Source organism: Ornithorhynchus anatinus, chromosome 1 (genome assembly GCF_004115215.2).
Source record: "Ornithorhynchus anatinus isolate Pmale09 chromosome 1, mOrnAna1.pri.v4, whole genome shotgun sequence".
In the NCBI taxonomy this organism is placed as follows: Eukaryota; Metazoa; Chordata; class Mammalia; order Monotremata; family Ornithorhynchidae; genus Ornithorhynchus; species Ornithorhynchus anatinus.
Window position 1 is genome coordinate 134979404 of NC_041728.1, and position 13075 is coordinate 134992478.

The window sequence follows — 13075 nt, forward strand, 5'->3', positions numbered from 1 at the left end:
TACCACGGACGCATCTCTCCCAGAACGCCCCACCTCCATCTGCAATCGTTCTGGTAGTGGATCCGTAGAGTTTTCTTGGAAAAAAAACAGAGGTGGTTTACCATTGCCTTCTTCCATGCAGTAAACTCTTAGAACAGTGCTTGGCACATAGTAAGTGCCCAAATACATCACTATTATTATTATCGCGTCTCCACCCTCCACTCTCTCCCATTCTGCTGCTGCCCAGCACAAGTGAATTTTGAGTTGTAGCAGATGGTCTTCCACTCGCTAGCCACTGGCCAAGCTAGGAATGGAACGGACGGACCTCCGCTTGACTCTCGCTCCCGTAGCCGAGACTGATAGCATACTGGAAACTCTCCAGGTGTGATCCTGAGAGGAGGGGATCTGCATTATTAAGAATATTTTAAGTGTTTTCAGGCTTGTGTTACTTGAGTTTTACACTGTGTGTTTGTGTTGGCCTTGCCTCTCCCATTATATGGGAAAGTTCCCCAAGGCAGGGCACTGCTCTTCCCTTGAATAATAATAATGATAATAATAATATCAAATCCTCACTATGTGCCAAAGCCCTGATTATGCAAAATTATTATTATAGTATTTCTTAAGTGTTTGCTATGTCCCGAGCACTGTACTAAGCGCTGGGGTAGGTAATAATAATAATGTAGGCATTTGTTAAGCGATTACTATGTGCAGAGCATTGTTCTAAGCACTGGGGTGCATATAGGGTGATCAGCTTGTCCCACATGAGGCTCACGCTCTTCCTCCCCATTTTACAGGTGAGGTAACTGAGGCACAGAGAAGTGAAGTGACTTGCCCAACGCCACACAGGAGGCAAGCGGCGGAGCCGGAATTAGAACCCGTGACCTTCTGAGTCCTAGGTCCGTGCCCTATCCTCCAGGCCATGCTGTTTCTCCTCATTCCACCTGATTCCTTTCTCAGTCTGAAGAGAGTGGAGGGTTTTGGTTCTGGACATTTCTCAATGTTGCTGCTCCTCGGACTGACATCGTGGGTTCTGGGGGGATGAGGAGACCAGTGTGTCCTGTGCACTTTAAAAAGGATGAGGAGAAACTGGAGGGGGTCCAGAGGAGAGCGATAAGAATGATTCAAGCGTTGGAAAATAGGACCTATGGGAAAAGGTTAAGGGATTGGAGTTGCTTATTATAGAGGAGAAGAGGCGGAGGAGGACCTTTCAAACGTATCAAGGGACGTGATCAGGGCGCTATCTCCGTGAGGGAGAGGGGCCATATTGTCCTCGTGGGATCAGCACTGTAAAAGGTGGAAGCACTAATTTTGTGCCCGAAGGTGGAAGTACTAATTTTGTGCCCACAGCTACCCACCCTAGTAGCCAGAATTGGGCCGCAGAGTGAAGCCAACGTGGCGACTTCCTGTTCCGCCTCTCTCGCCCTCAACCTGGGGATGGGATGCGTTTGGTGGAAGTCGGGGGACGGTAACAATAATAATGATGGCATTTGTTAAGCGCTTACTATGTGAGGAACACTGTTCTAAGCGTCGAGCACTGTTCTAAGTACTTCCAGTGGACTCTAGGGACAGGGTCGAGGACTTTTCTTTTTCCAACAGTCTTTGGGATCGACCGTGGCTACTTTGTATTCAGATCATTGATATTAATTGAATGTTTACTTCGTGCAGAGCCCTTTACTAAGCGCTTGGGAGATTTAAAATACGATAGAATCGGTGGATGCATTCCCTGCCTGTAATGAGCTTGCCCCTGGAAGCCACCCCCTACAAGCTACACCCTCTAGAAGCCTCATTCTTTCAGTACTCTGACCTGAGGTTACCCCATGCTCAAAAATGGACAATTGCTCCCCCTCCTTGCTAATTTCCCCTGTGCTCACTGAAACCAGGCAAGGGGAAATGGACTTAAGTTAGGAAGAACTGGCTGTCCAATTAAAATTTCTCCCTCCTTGACTATCGGGATGATGAAGCGGACTACCGAGAGAGATTTTAGAGTGACCTGGGAGAACTTTTAATGAATTGTACATCGCCTTGATTCTATTTAATTGCCATTGTTTTTACGAGATGTTCTTCCCCTTGACGCTGTTTAGTGCCATTGTTCTTGTCTGTCCGTCTCCCCCGATTAGACTGTAAGCCCGTCAAACGGCAGGGACTGTCTCTATCTGTTGCCGACTTGTTCATCCCAAGCGCTTAGTACAGTGCTCTGCACATAGTAAGCGCTCAATAAATACTATTGAATGAATGAATGAATGAACTTTAGGAAAGAAAAAGCAACCATCTTTCCTGAAAGCCTGAGTCATTCACTGGTCTGGAAACGGAGGTCTGGACCAAATGAACTCCAGACCTCTTTTCCGGGTCAAAGATAATTCGCCTTACCTTCCCCACTCCTTCCCTTTCAGGTTGGCACCCCACCTGACAATAGTAACAGTAGTAATAATAGTACTTATCAAATCCTTATTGTGTGCAGAGCACTATGCTAAGCACTAGGAGAGAATACTCAGGTGGGAATTGGGCACAGTCCCCGTCTCTCAGAAAGCTCACGATCTAATAGGTTAAGTATGAAAAGCAGCGTGGCTCTGTGGAAAGAGCCCAGGCTTGGGAGTCCGAGGTCATGGGTTCGAATCCCCGCTCTGCCACTTGTCAGCTGTGTGACTGTGGGCAAGTCACTCAACCTCTCTGTGCCTCAGTTACCTCCTCTGTAAAATGGGGATTAAAACTGTGAGCCCCACGTGGGACAACCTAATCACCCTGTATCTACCCCCAGCGCTTTGAACCTTGCTCTGCACATAGTAAGCGCTTAAATACCAACACTATTATTATTTATTTTTATCTGACAATAGTAACAGTAATAATAGTAATAATTATCAAATCCTTATTGTGTGCAGAGCACTATATTAAGCGCTAGGAGAGAATACTCAGGTGGGAATTGGGCACAGTCCCTGTCTCTCAGAAAGCTCACGATCTAACAGTTTGAGTGGGGAGAAGGAATTGGAGTCAGACACACCAGTAGGGATGAAACATTAAAAGCAGACACAAACAGACAAAACAGGCTCAAAGCATCAGTTGGGATGTGGGGAGTGTGTGAGGGCACATGTGAGCAGCTTTTATCCCCGTCTGGTGTGCACGGAACATGCTGGGAGCGGGGATCCGTGGTAGGGAAAGGGAAGGCGACGGTTATAATGGTCCTTTTCTCAGAGATGATGGAGGATTCATTCATTCATTCATTCAATCGTATTTATTGAGCGCTTACTGTACTTGGAAAGCACACTGGTCTCCTTCTCCTGTCTCCTACTCTGGCTTTCGAATGAGCAGAGAAGACCCCTGCAGTGAAGTAGAGAAGCAGCACGGTCTAGTGGAAAGAGCACGGGCCTGGGAGTCAGAGAACCTGGGTCCTAATCCCAGCTCCGCCACTTATCTGTTGTGTGACCTTGGACAAGTCACTTAACTTCTCTGTTCCTCAGTTATCTGTAAAATGGGGGTTAAGACTATAAGCCCTACGTGGGACAGAGACTTTGTCCATCTTGATTATCTTTTATCTACCCAACACTAAGTACAGTGCCAGGCTCCTAGTAAATGCTTAATACCATTACTAAAAATATATATATGCATATATATATGGATATATATCTACATATCTATCTAGATCTAGATCTAGATCTAGATATAATCGTGTTCTCCCCATCTCCAGCAGGTCAGGGAAACCTCCCCCAGTTCTGGAAGGAATAAACTCAGTGCTGAACGCACCTGGACTGAGCACAGTCAGGGGGAATCAATCAGTCGATCATTCGTATTTATTGTTAATGAGCACTTACTGTGTGCAGAGCACTGTACTGAACACTTGGGAGAATACAACAATAAACAGACACAGTTCCTGCCCACAAGCAGCTCACAGTCTAGTCGATCCGTGGAATTTAATGAGCCCTTACTGTGTGCAGAGCACACAGACAAGACAGACACGGAAATAAATTTCAGGCAGGAACAACAGCAGAGTATACGGATAGGTACGTAAGAGCTGTGAAAGAATGGGACGTGAGCCTCCAAGTGCTTTAGTGCATTCCCCCAAAACTCTCTCTTCCCGCTGACTGCCAGAGGTTTCATTCTACATCATCATCAGTGGTATTTATTGAGGGCCTACAGTGCGCAGAGCACTGTACTAAACGCTTAGGAGAGGACGATACATGACATCACTTGGTATTTTATTCACAGTGCTTTAAGCACTCAGTCCTATGAACCTTTCTAGTCCTCAAAAAGGGTCTGGTTCTTTTTGCTACACTATGTAGACTATTGTCTCTGACAGCAGGCGGCTGGTACCACATCGAAAACATCTGAGTTTGGATGTTTTCCGATCGCCCGACTCAAATTTCCTTTGCTCTCTCTAAATGCCAAAATGCAAAAAAGAAAGCAAAAATAATGTGAGAGGGATTGAATGAATTTAAAGCAATTTGGCGAGGTCAGTCCATCAGGGTGGATAGCTTTGGATTAATTTATCCCCAGGTTCCAATTTTCTAGCTCTAGCTTCACTGGCGAAAACCACATTAAGTGGGTGGGTTGATGGTTTGTTTTTTTTAGCTCATGATTTTATGTCCAGAGATTTCTGAAAAAATAAACCCACCAAAAGATGGTAGAGCCGGAGTGAGTTATCAGTTGATCGATGGTATTTACTGAGTGCTTAGTCTGTGGGGAGCGCTGTCCTAAACCTCTGGGAGAGTACAAGAAGAGAGGGTAGACACACGGCTGTCTTTTGGGATTAAGATGATGGTACTGAGTGAGATCTTCTCCATATTTCACAGGTGGTGTCAAGGCTAATGCCCGACTGACTCCATTTCACGCCGTACTTAGGCGAGTGTCATCCTTGGCTATGATGTGCGGTGCGATGGAAGAGCCGAGGGCCAGGAAGCCGGAGGTCCCGGGTTCGAGTCCCTGCTCTGACACGTGTTCCCTGTGTGGCCCTGGGCAAGTCCCCTAAACTCCCCATGCCTCACTTTCCCCAGTGGTGAACTGGGGGGTAATAATACCTAAACCCTACCTTGCAGGGGTGTGGGTGAGGAGTAAAAAACTAAGTAATGTAAGGTGCTTTGGTAATAAAAAGCACCACCTCGAAATTCAGGTATTCAGCACTCAGAAGAGTGCTTGGAATATGCTAAGCACTTAACAAACACCATGACTACTATTTTCTAGTATTAATACTACTAATTGTGGTATTTTTTGAGCACTTACTATACATCAGGCACTGTACTAAGCGCCGGGTGGTTGCAAGCAAATCGGGTTGGACACAGTCCCTGACCCATGTGGGGATCACAGACTCACTCCCCATTTTACAGATGAAGTAACTGAAGCACAGAGGAAGTGAAATGACTTGCCCAAGGTCACACAGCAGACAAGTGGCAGAGAGGGATTAGAACCCATGACCTTCTGACTCCCAGGCCCATGCACTAGCCACTATACTACACTGCCTAGTGTTATTCTTTATTTTACTTCTTAGAATAATGCTTTGCCCCCACAATACCCACCCACACCCCAAGCCTGCCCTAAACAGATTCTATGATTAGGATGATTACCCTTGTCAGTCAAATCATATTTATTGAGTGCTTACTGTGCGCAAAGCCATACTAAGCGCTTGGGAGGGTACAATACAACAGACAAGTTCCCTGTCCACAGTGAGATTACAGTCTAGAAGGGGAGACAGGCATTAATACAAATAAATAAAATACAGATATGGACGTAAGCTCTGTGGGGCTGGGAAGGGGGATGAGTGAAACGAACAAGTCAGGGTGACACTGAAGGGAGTAAGAGAAGAGGAAAGGAGGGCTTAGTCAGGGAAGGCCTCTTGGAGGAGATGGGCCTTTAATGAGGTTTTGAAGTGGGGGAGAGTCATTCATTCATTCAATAGTATTTATTGAGTGCTTACTATGTGCAGAGCACTGTACTAAGCGCTTGGAATGTACAAATCGGCAACAGAGACAGTCCCTGCCCTTTGACGGGCTTACGGTCTAATCGGGAGTCATTGTCTGTCAGATATGAAAGGGAGCAAGGTGCAGGCCAGAGGCAGGACGTGGACCAGGGGTCGGTGTTGAGATAGGCCACATCGAGACACAGTAAGATGATTAGTATTAGAGGAGCGAAGTGTGCGGGCTGGGATGTAGAAGGGGGGCAAGGTGATTGACTGCTTTAAAGCCAGTGGTGAGGAGTTTCTGTTTAATGCGGAGGTGGATAGGCAACCACTGGGGTTTCTATATTTCCCAGCTTTCTCCAGGCAGGCCACATAGCTCCAATCTATGTTTCATTACCTGTTTCTTGCTCTGCTAGTGCTCCTTCCCTTCAGGACTCCAAAGGGAAGGTATTTGAGTATCCTTCTACACTCTGTTCTCCTCACTCATACTCTTCCTAGTACTTAGAACAGCAAGCCCTCAATAAGTACCACAGACTGACTGATTGCATCCACCCAGCAAAACTGGGAAGCGCCAAGAACTGCTATAAAGCCTGGGACTGAGCGGTTTTCAAGATCTTCTTGCTTGTCATCTTTTCTTGCCCTTCGATAGCCACTCGAGAGCAAAAGAGATATCCGTGGGAGGTACAGCTCCAGGAGTCTGTGGAGACCCAAGGAGAACAACTCCAGAAGTTGAAGGAGACCCAGGCGGAACTGCTCTAGATGTCAGAGGCGACAAAGGTGGGACTGTTCTAGACGTCAGATGAGCTGCCTCTGGAAAGGCAGGTCTCGTGGCCCCATAGATGGTTAATCCATTAAAGCTCAGCTGAGCCCAGAAATGGGAACCTTTGGGACAAGGGACAGACTCTGGACGATTAAAAAACAAACCAAAAAAGCAGTAAATCCACTAAGATCTGAACCGAGGGGAGGGAATGACGAGCCCGTGCCCAAGACTGCTCGGGGAATGGTTGGGAAAGCCTTAAATCAAAAGCCCTCAAAATAATAATAATAATGTTGGTATTTGTTAAGCGCTTACTATGTGCAGAGCACTGTTCTAAGCGCTGGGGTAGACATGGGGGAATTGGGTTGTCCCACGTGGGGCTCACAGTCTTCATCCCCATTTTACAGATGAGGGAACTGAGGCACAGAGAAGTGAAGTGACTCGCCCACAGTCACACAGCCGACAAGTGGCAGAGCTGGGATTCGAACTCATGAGCCCTGACTCCAAAGCCCGTGCTCTTTCCACTGCGCCACGCTGCTTCTCCTCAAAAGAAACTCTTCAAGGCAGAAAGGCCCTGCGGCCTACCCGTCGGAACAGGACTGAAGAAGTCCAACTTTTAAAAGGCCACAAATGCTCCATACGTCCAGGCCTTGGAATTCTTTAACAATCAATCGCATTTATTGAGCTCTTACTGTGTGCAGAACACTGCACTAAGCACTTAGGAGAGTACAACATAACAGAGCCAGTGGACACGTTCCCTGCCCACAGAGAGGTTACAGTCTAGAAGGGGAAACTTTTCAGGCATCTGTCCTGAGAGCCAGCCAGAGTGCCAGAGAGCCAGGGTGTCAACCAGAGAGCCAGCCAGGTCAGGAGACTTCCTGGAAGCTTGGAAGAACCCACACTCCCGCAGAGGTTCAATCTGTGCTCTCCTGGTTAGGCTGGTGGTTAAGGTGATTGCAGGAAATATGACTACCAACTACTGTGTTCTCCCAAGCACTTAGTACAGTGCTCTGCACACAGTAAGTGCCCAGTAAATACCATTGATTGAAAGGCAAAAATGAAATAAAAAAGTCTCATTTGTCTGAATTGCACCTCAAAGCAATGACGCCCACATAGAACTCGTAAACCCCTCGTATTCATTGAGCACTTCCTTTGTGCAGAACACTGTGCCAAGAACTTGGGGGAAAACAAGGGAAGCACAACTGTGGTTTCATCCTTGACTCTGCTCTCTCATTCATCCCACACATCCAATCCGTCACCAAAACCTGCCGGTCTCACCTTCACATCACCAAGATCCACCCTTGTCAGTACAAGCTCTTATCATATCCCGACTGGATTACTGCATCAGCATCCTTTCTGACCTCCCAACCTCCTGTCTCCCCCTACCTCAGCCTATACTTCACTCTGCTGCCCAGATTATCTTTCTACAGAAACGCTCTGGGCATGCCACACCACTCCTCAAAAATCTCCAGTGGTTGCCTATCAGTCTCCGTATCAAGCAAAAACTCTTCACTATTGGCTCCAAAGGTCTCCATCCCCTTGCTCCCTCCTAACTCACCTCCCTCCTCTCTTTCTCCAGCCCAGCCCGCACACTCCGCTCCTCTGCTGCCTCTAACCTTCTCACTGTGCCTCGTTCTCGCCTATTCCGCCGCCGACCCCTGGTCCACGTCTGACTGGGAATACCCTCCCTCCTCACATTTGTCAATCACACTTCCCTCTCTTCAAAGCCCCACTGAAGGCTCACCTCCTCCAGGAGGCCTTCCCAGACCAAGTCCCCCCTTTTCCTCTGCTCCCCTTCCCCCTCCCATCGCCCCGACTTGCTCTCCTTGCTCTAACCCCCTCCCTGCCCCGCAGTACTTATGTAAATATGTACATATTTATAATTCTATATATTTATATTAATGATGTAAATATATCTATAATTCTATTTATTTATAATGATGCTATCGATGCCTGTTTACTTGTTTTGATGCCTGTCTCCCCTCTTCTAGACAATATGGGGAGGCACTGTCTCTATTTGTTGCTGAAATGTACTTTCCAAGCATTTAGTACAGTGCTCTGCACACAATAGCGCTCAGTAAATACGACTGAATGTAGTCACAGTCCCTGCTTCAATGGAATCTCCAAAATGAGAAGACAGAAAAGACAGCACCTCAGGGCTTCTTTGTTAAATGCTTACTATGTCTCAAGCACTGTTTTAAGCGCTGGAATGAAAAAGTGGGTGCAGTGATTTCATTTACTGAACACCCTTTGGGTTCGATCACTGTGCTGAGCACTTGGGATGTACCGAACAGGCAGCGTGACATATTCCCAAGGAGTTTATGCTTATAACAGGGAGACAGATGTAAAAATATTTGCAAATGGAGTAATCAAAATAAATCACTGAAGATTCAAATTGAACAAACAGATACACGTAGGTACTGAAGATGAGTATAAATACCTAAATGCTAGAGATGGCTGATGGAGGCTTATATAACTTGGGACGCAGGATATGAGGGGTTAGGCTCAAGGAATTATGTAAGTTGACATTTGAAATTTGCAAGTATTTTTTTCCAGTGGTACTGTTGTCTTTATCCATCCCGCCCATAACTGACAGACCACCTCTCTTCCCATCTTCAAAGCCCTACTGAAATCACATCTCCTTCGAGGTGTCTTCCCTGACTAACCCCCCATTTCCTCACACATTTCTGCATCACCTAAGCATTTGGATCTGCACCCCTTCAGTATCACGGAGTAGTGGCTACAGCACGAGTCAGGAGGGCCTAGGTTCTAATCCTGGCTCCGCCGCTTGTCTGCTGTGTGACCTTGGGCAAATCATTTCACTGGGCCTCAATGCCCTCATCTGTAAAATGGATTTTTTGCATTTTTACAGGGACTGTGTCCAACCTGATTTGTTTGTATCCACCCCAGCGCTTAATACAGTGCCCGGTACGTAGTAAGAGCCTAAAAAATACTATCATTATTATTATTATTTGGACATTCACCCCTTCCCCTGCCCCTAGTCCTTATGTTCTTACCCACATGTATTTTATTTAGAATGTCTCTGATCTCCTCTGGTGTGTAAAATTCCTTCTGGGCAGGGATTATGCAGCGTGGCTTAATGGGTAAAGCACAGGCTTGGGAGACAGAGGACAGAGGTTCTTAATCCCGGCTCCGCCACTTGTCTGTTGTGTGACCTTGGGCAAGCCACTTAACTTCTCTGTGCCTCAGTTACCTCATCTGTAAAATGAGGATTAAGACTGTGAGCCCCATGTGGGGCAACCTGATTACCTTGTATCTACCCCAGTGCTTAGAACAGTGCTTGGCACAGAGTAAGCACTTAACAAATACCATCACTATCATCATTATGTCTACCTACTTTATTGTACTGTTCTTTCTCAAGGGCTCAGTTCATTACTCTGTACACAGTGAGCGCTCGATAAATACGATTGGCTGACCTCTGACTCCTGCACGGAGTTGGCCCCTCTCTAGGAGGGAGTAGCCCTCATCATTCTCCAGCTTCTGCCCCCATAGGATAATTGATAATTGCATTGGACTCCTGATTGTTCCCTCATACCTCAAGACCGGAAGCTCACTGTGGGCAGGAAATGTGCCTGTTTTATATTGTACTCCCCTGAGCATTTAGTACAGTATTCTACACATGGTTAGCGCTCAGTCAGTACCACTGACTGACTGATCCGCAAACAAGGTGGGTATCCCCGAGGGCTGGACAGGGAAACCCTGAGGACTGTTTCAGAGCCCCAACTGTCTTGGATCTGGCCGTAACCCCGAGAACAATTTCAGTGCCCAGAACATCCCAGACCCGGCGGGGACCCTGAGGGCTACTTCAGAGCCAGGACCTGGGTGAGGGCCCCAAGGACCACTTCAGAGTCCAGGGCCATCCCAGACCCAGCGGTGACCCCGAGAACTATTTCAGAGTTCGGTCACGCTGGTGACCTCAAAGGCTATTTCAGTGCTTGGACCATCCGGACCCAGCGGTGACCGGGAGAACTATTTCAGAACTCAGACCGGGAGGTGACCCCGAGGAATATTTCAGAGCCCAACCATCCCAGATTCGGTGTGGAGCCTTGGCTGACAGAGGGAGTGTCTATAATCCAGGACCCTCCGTCTCAAAGTCGCCCCAATCACTTTGCCAGTAAATAAGCTACTGTCCAGGCGCCGGGCTTATTTATAGTGTAATTTGCCAGAGCAGACACTCTGGGTCTTCTTTTTTTTTTTTTAATTGCTAGGATCCTCGGTTCCCAATAGTAAATTGCCCGGCTGGCTATGTTAAATTTGCACTCTGGGTTCAACAAGCCCTCCCTTACTTACATTAAAATTTAAATTAATGATCTAGGGCAACCTAATGCATTCATGGCATTGTGCGTATAAAACTCAGAGCGGTCTTGAAAACAATTGATTAAATGACATCCTGAATAAGGAGTGGCTGGAATCCAGCTGCTCACAGAACGGGGAGGCAGGAGGAAACGCGGTTAGAAGAAGAACTGGGAGAGGAGTCATGGCTGGCTTTGGTCACTTGACTGTCCCCTTCCTAGAGAAATCCCTCTAACGCAGTGGTATTTATGGTACTTGTTAAGTGCTTACTGTGTGCCAGGCACTTGACTAAGGACTGAGGTAAATACAAACTGAATAAATGCTGCATGAGTTACCCCGGAATGAAGTGTAGTCGTAGCAATAATTATACTGAGCGCTTACTGTGCGGAGAGCACGATCCCTAGCTTACAGTCTGGCGGGGGGAGCAGACACTAACATAAATACATTACAAATATGTCCTTGAGTGTTGTGAAGCTGAGGGTGGGGGCAAATAAGGGGATGCAAATTGAAGTCAAGGGGAAATGAGGGCTTAGGCGGGGAAGGCCTCTTGGAAGAGGTGTCCTTGTCATGAAGCTTGGAAAGTGGGGAGAGTGATCTTCCCTCGGATATGAAGGGGGAGGGGGTTCCAGGCGAGAGGCAGGATGAGGGTGGGAGGCAGTGGTGAGACTGACAAGATAAAAGAATAAAGAGTAGGTTCAAGTGAGAGGTGTGAAGCGAGCATGCTGTGCTGTAGAAGGAAATCTGATAAGATAGGAAGGGGCAAGATTGAGTGCTTTAAAGACAATGGCAAAGAGCTTCTGCTTGAAAATAATAATAATGATGATGTTGGGTATTTGTTAAGCATTTACTATGTTCTGAGCACTGTTCTAAGCGCTGGGGTAGGTACAGGGTAATTAAGTTGTCTCACGTGAGGCTCACAGTCTTAATCCCCATTTTACAGATAAGGAGACTGAGGCACCAAGACGTTAAGTGACTTGCCCAAAGTCACAAGCTGACAAGTGGTGGAGATGGGATTAGAACCCATGACCTCTGACTCCTAAGCCCGGGCTCTTTCCACTGAGCCACGCTGCTTGATGCGGAGGTGGATAATAATAATAACAATGATGGTATTTGTTAAGCACTTTCTATGTGCCAGGCACTGTACTAAGTGCCTGGATGGAAACACGCAACTCGAGTTGAACACAGTCCCTGTTCCATGTGGGGCTCACAGTCTCAATCTCCATTTTACAGATGAGGTAACTGAGGCACAGAGAAAGTAAAATGACTTTTTCAAGGTCACCCAAGAGACAAGTGCCAGAGCGGGTTTAGAACTCCTGACCTTCTGACTCCCAGGCCCGTGCTCTATCCACTACACCATGCTGCTTCTCTTTGGGCAACTGGAGGTTCTTGAGAAATGGGGAATCTTGACTTAATGTTTTTTGAGGAAAATGATTCAGGTAGCAGAGTATGGATATGGTATGGCGTGGTGTGGATTCGAGTGGGAAGAGAGAGAAGGCAGGGAAATCAGCCATAATTAAGGCAGGATAAGAAAAATGCATGGATGGAGAGAAAAGGGCAGATTTTAGCAATGTTGTGAAGGAGAACTGACAGGATTTGGTGACAGATTGAATATGTGGGTTAAATGAGAAAGATGAGTGGAGGCTAATGCCAAGTTTTTGAGCTTGTGAGACGGGGAGTATGCTGGTGCTGTCTATAGAGAGAGGAAAATCAGGGGGAGGACAGGATTTGGGTGGGAAGATGAGGAGTTCGGTTTTGACATATTAAGTTTGAGGTACCGGTGCAACATCCAAGTAGCAATATCCTGAATGCAGGAGGAAATATGAGATTGCAGAGAAGGAGAGAGGTCAGGACCGGAGATGCAGATTTGGAAATCGTCCACATCGAGATGGTAGTTGAAGCTACGGGAGTGAATGAGTTCTCCAAGGGAGTAGGTGTAGATGGAGAACGGAAGAGGACCCAGAACTGAGCCTTGAGAAAATCCTGAAGATAGAAGATGGGCGGCAGAGGAAGAGCCAACAAAAAGAGATTGAGAATGAGTGACCAGAGAGACGGGAGAAAGAGGAGAGGACACTGTCAGTGAAATCAAGGTTATATAACGGTCCACATCTGAGAGGTTGGGGAGGATTAGGATGGAGCAGCGATTT

General features: G+C 47.0%; 1 protein-coding gene across 1 annotated transcript in view; it reads right to left on the bottom strand.

Moving 5' to 3' along the window:
• DGKG (diacylglycerol kinase gamma) overlaps positions 1-13075 on the bottom strand; it is a 340544-nt gene that overhangs the window by 297410 nt on the left and 30059 nt on the right. The gene's annotated exons all lie outside the window — the stretch shown is intronic.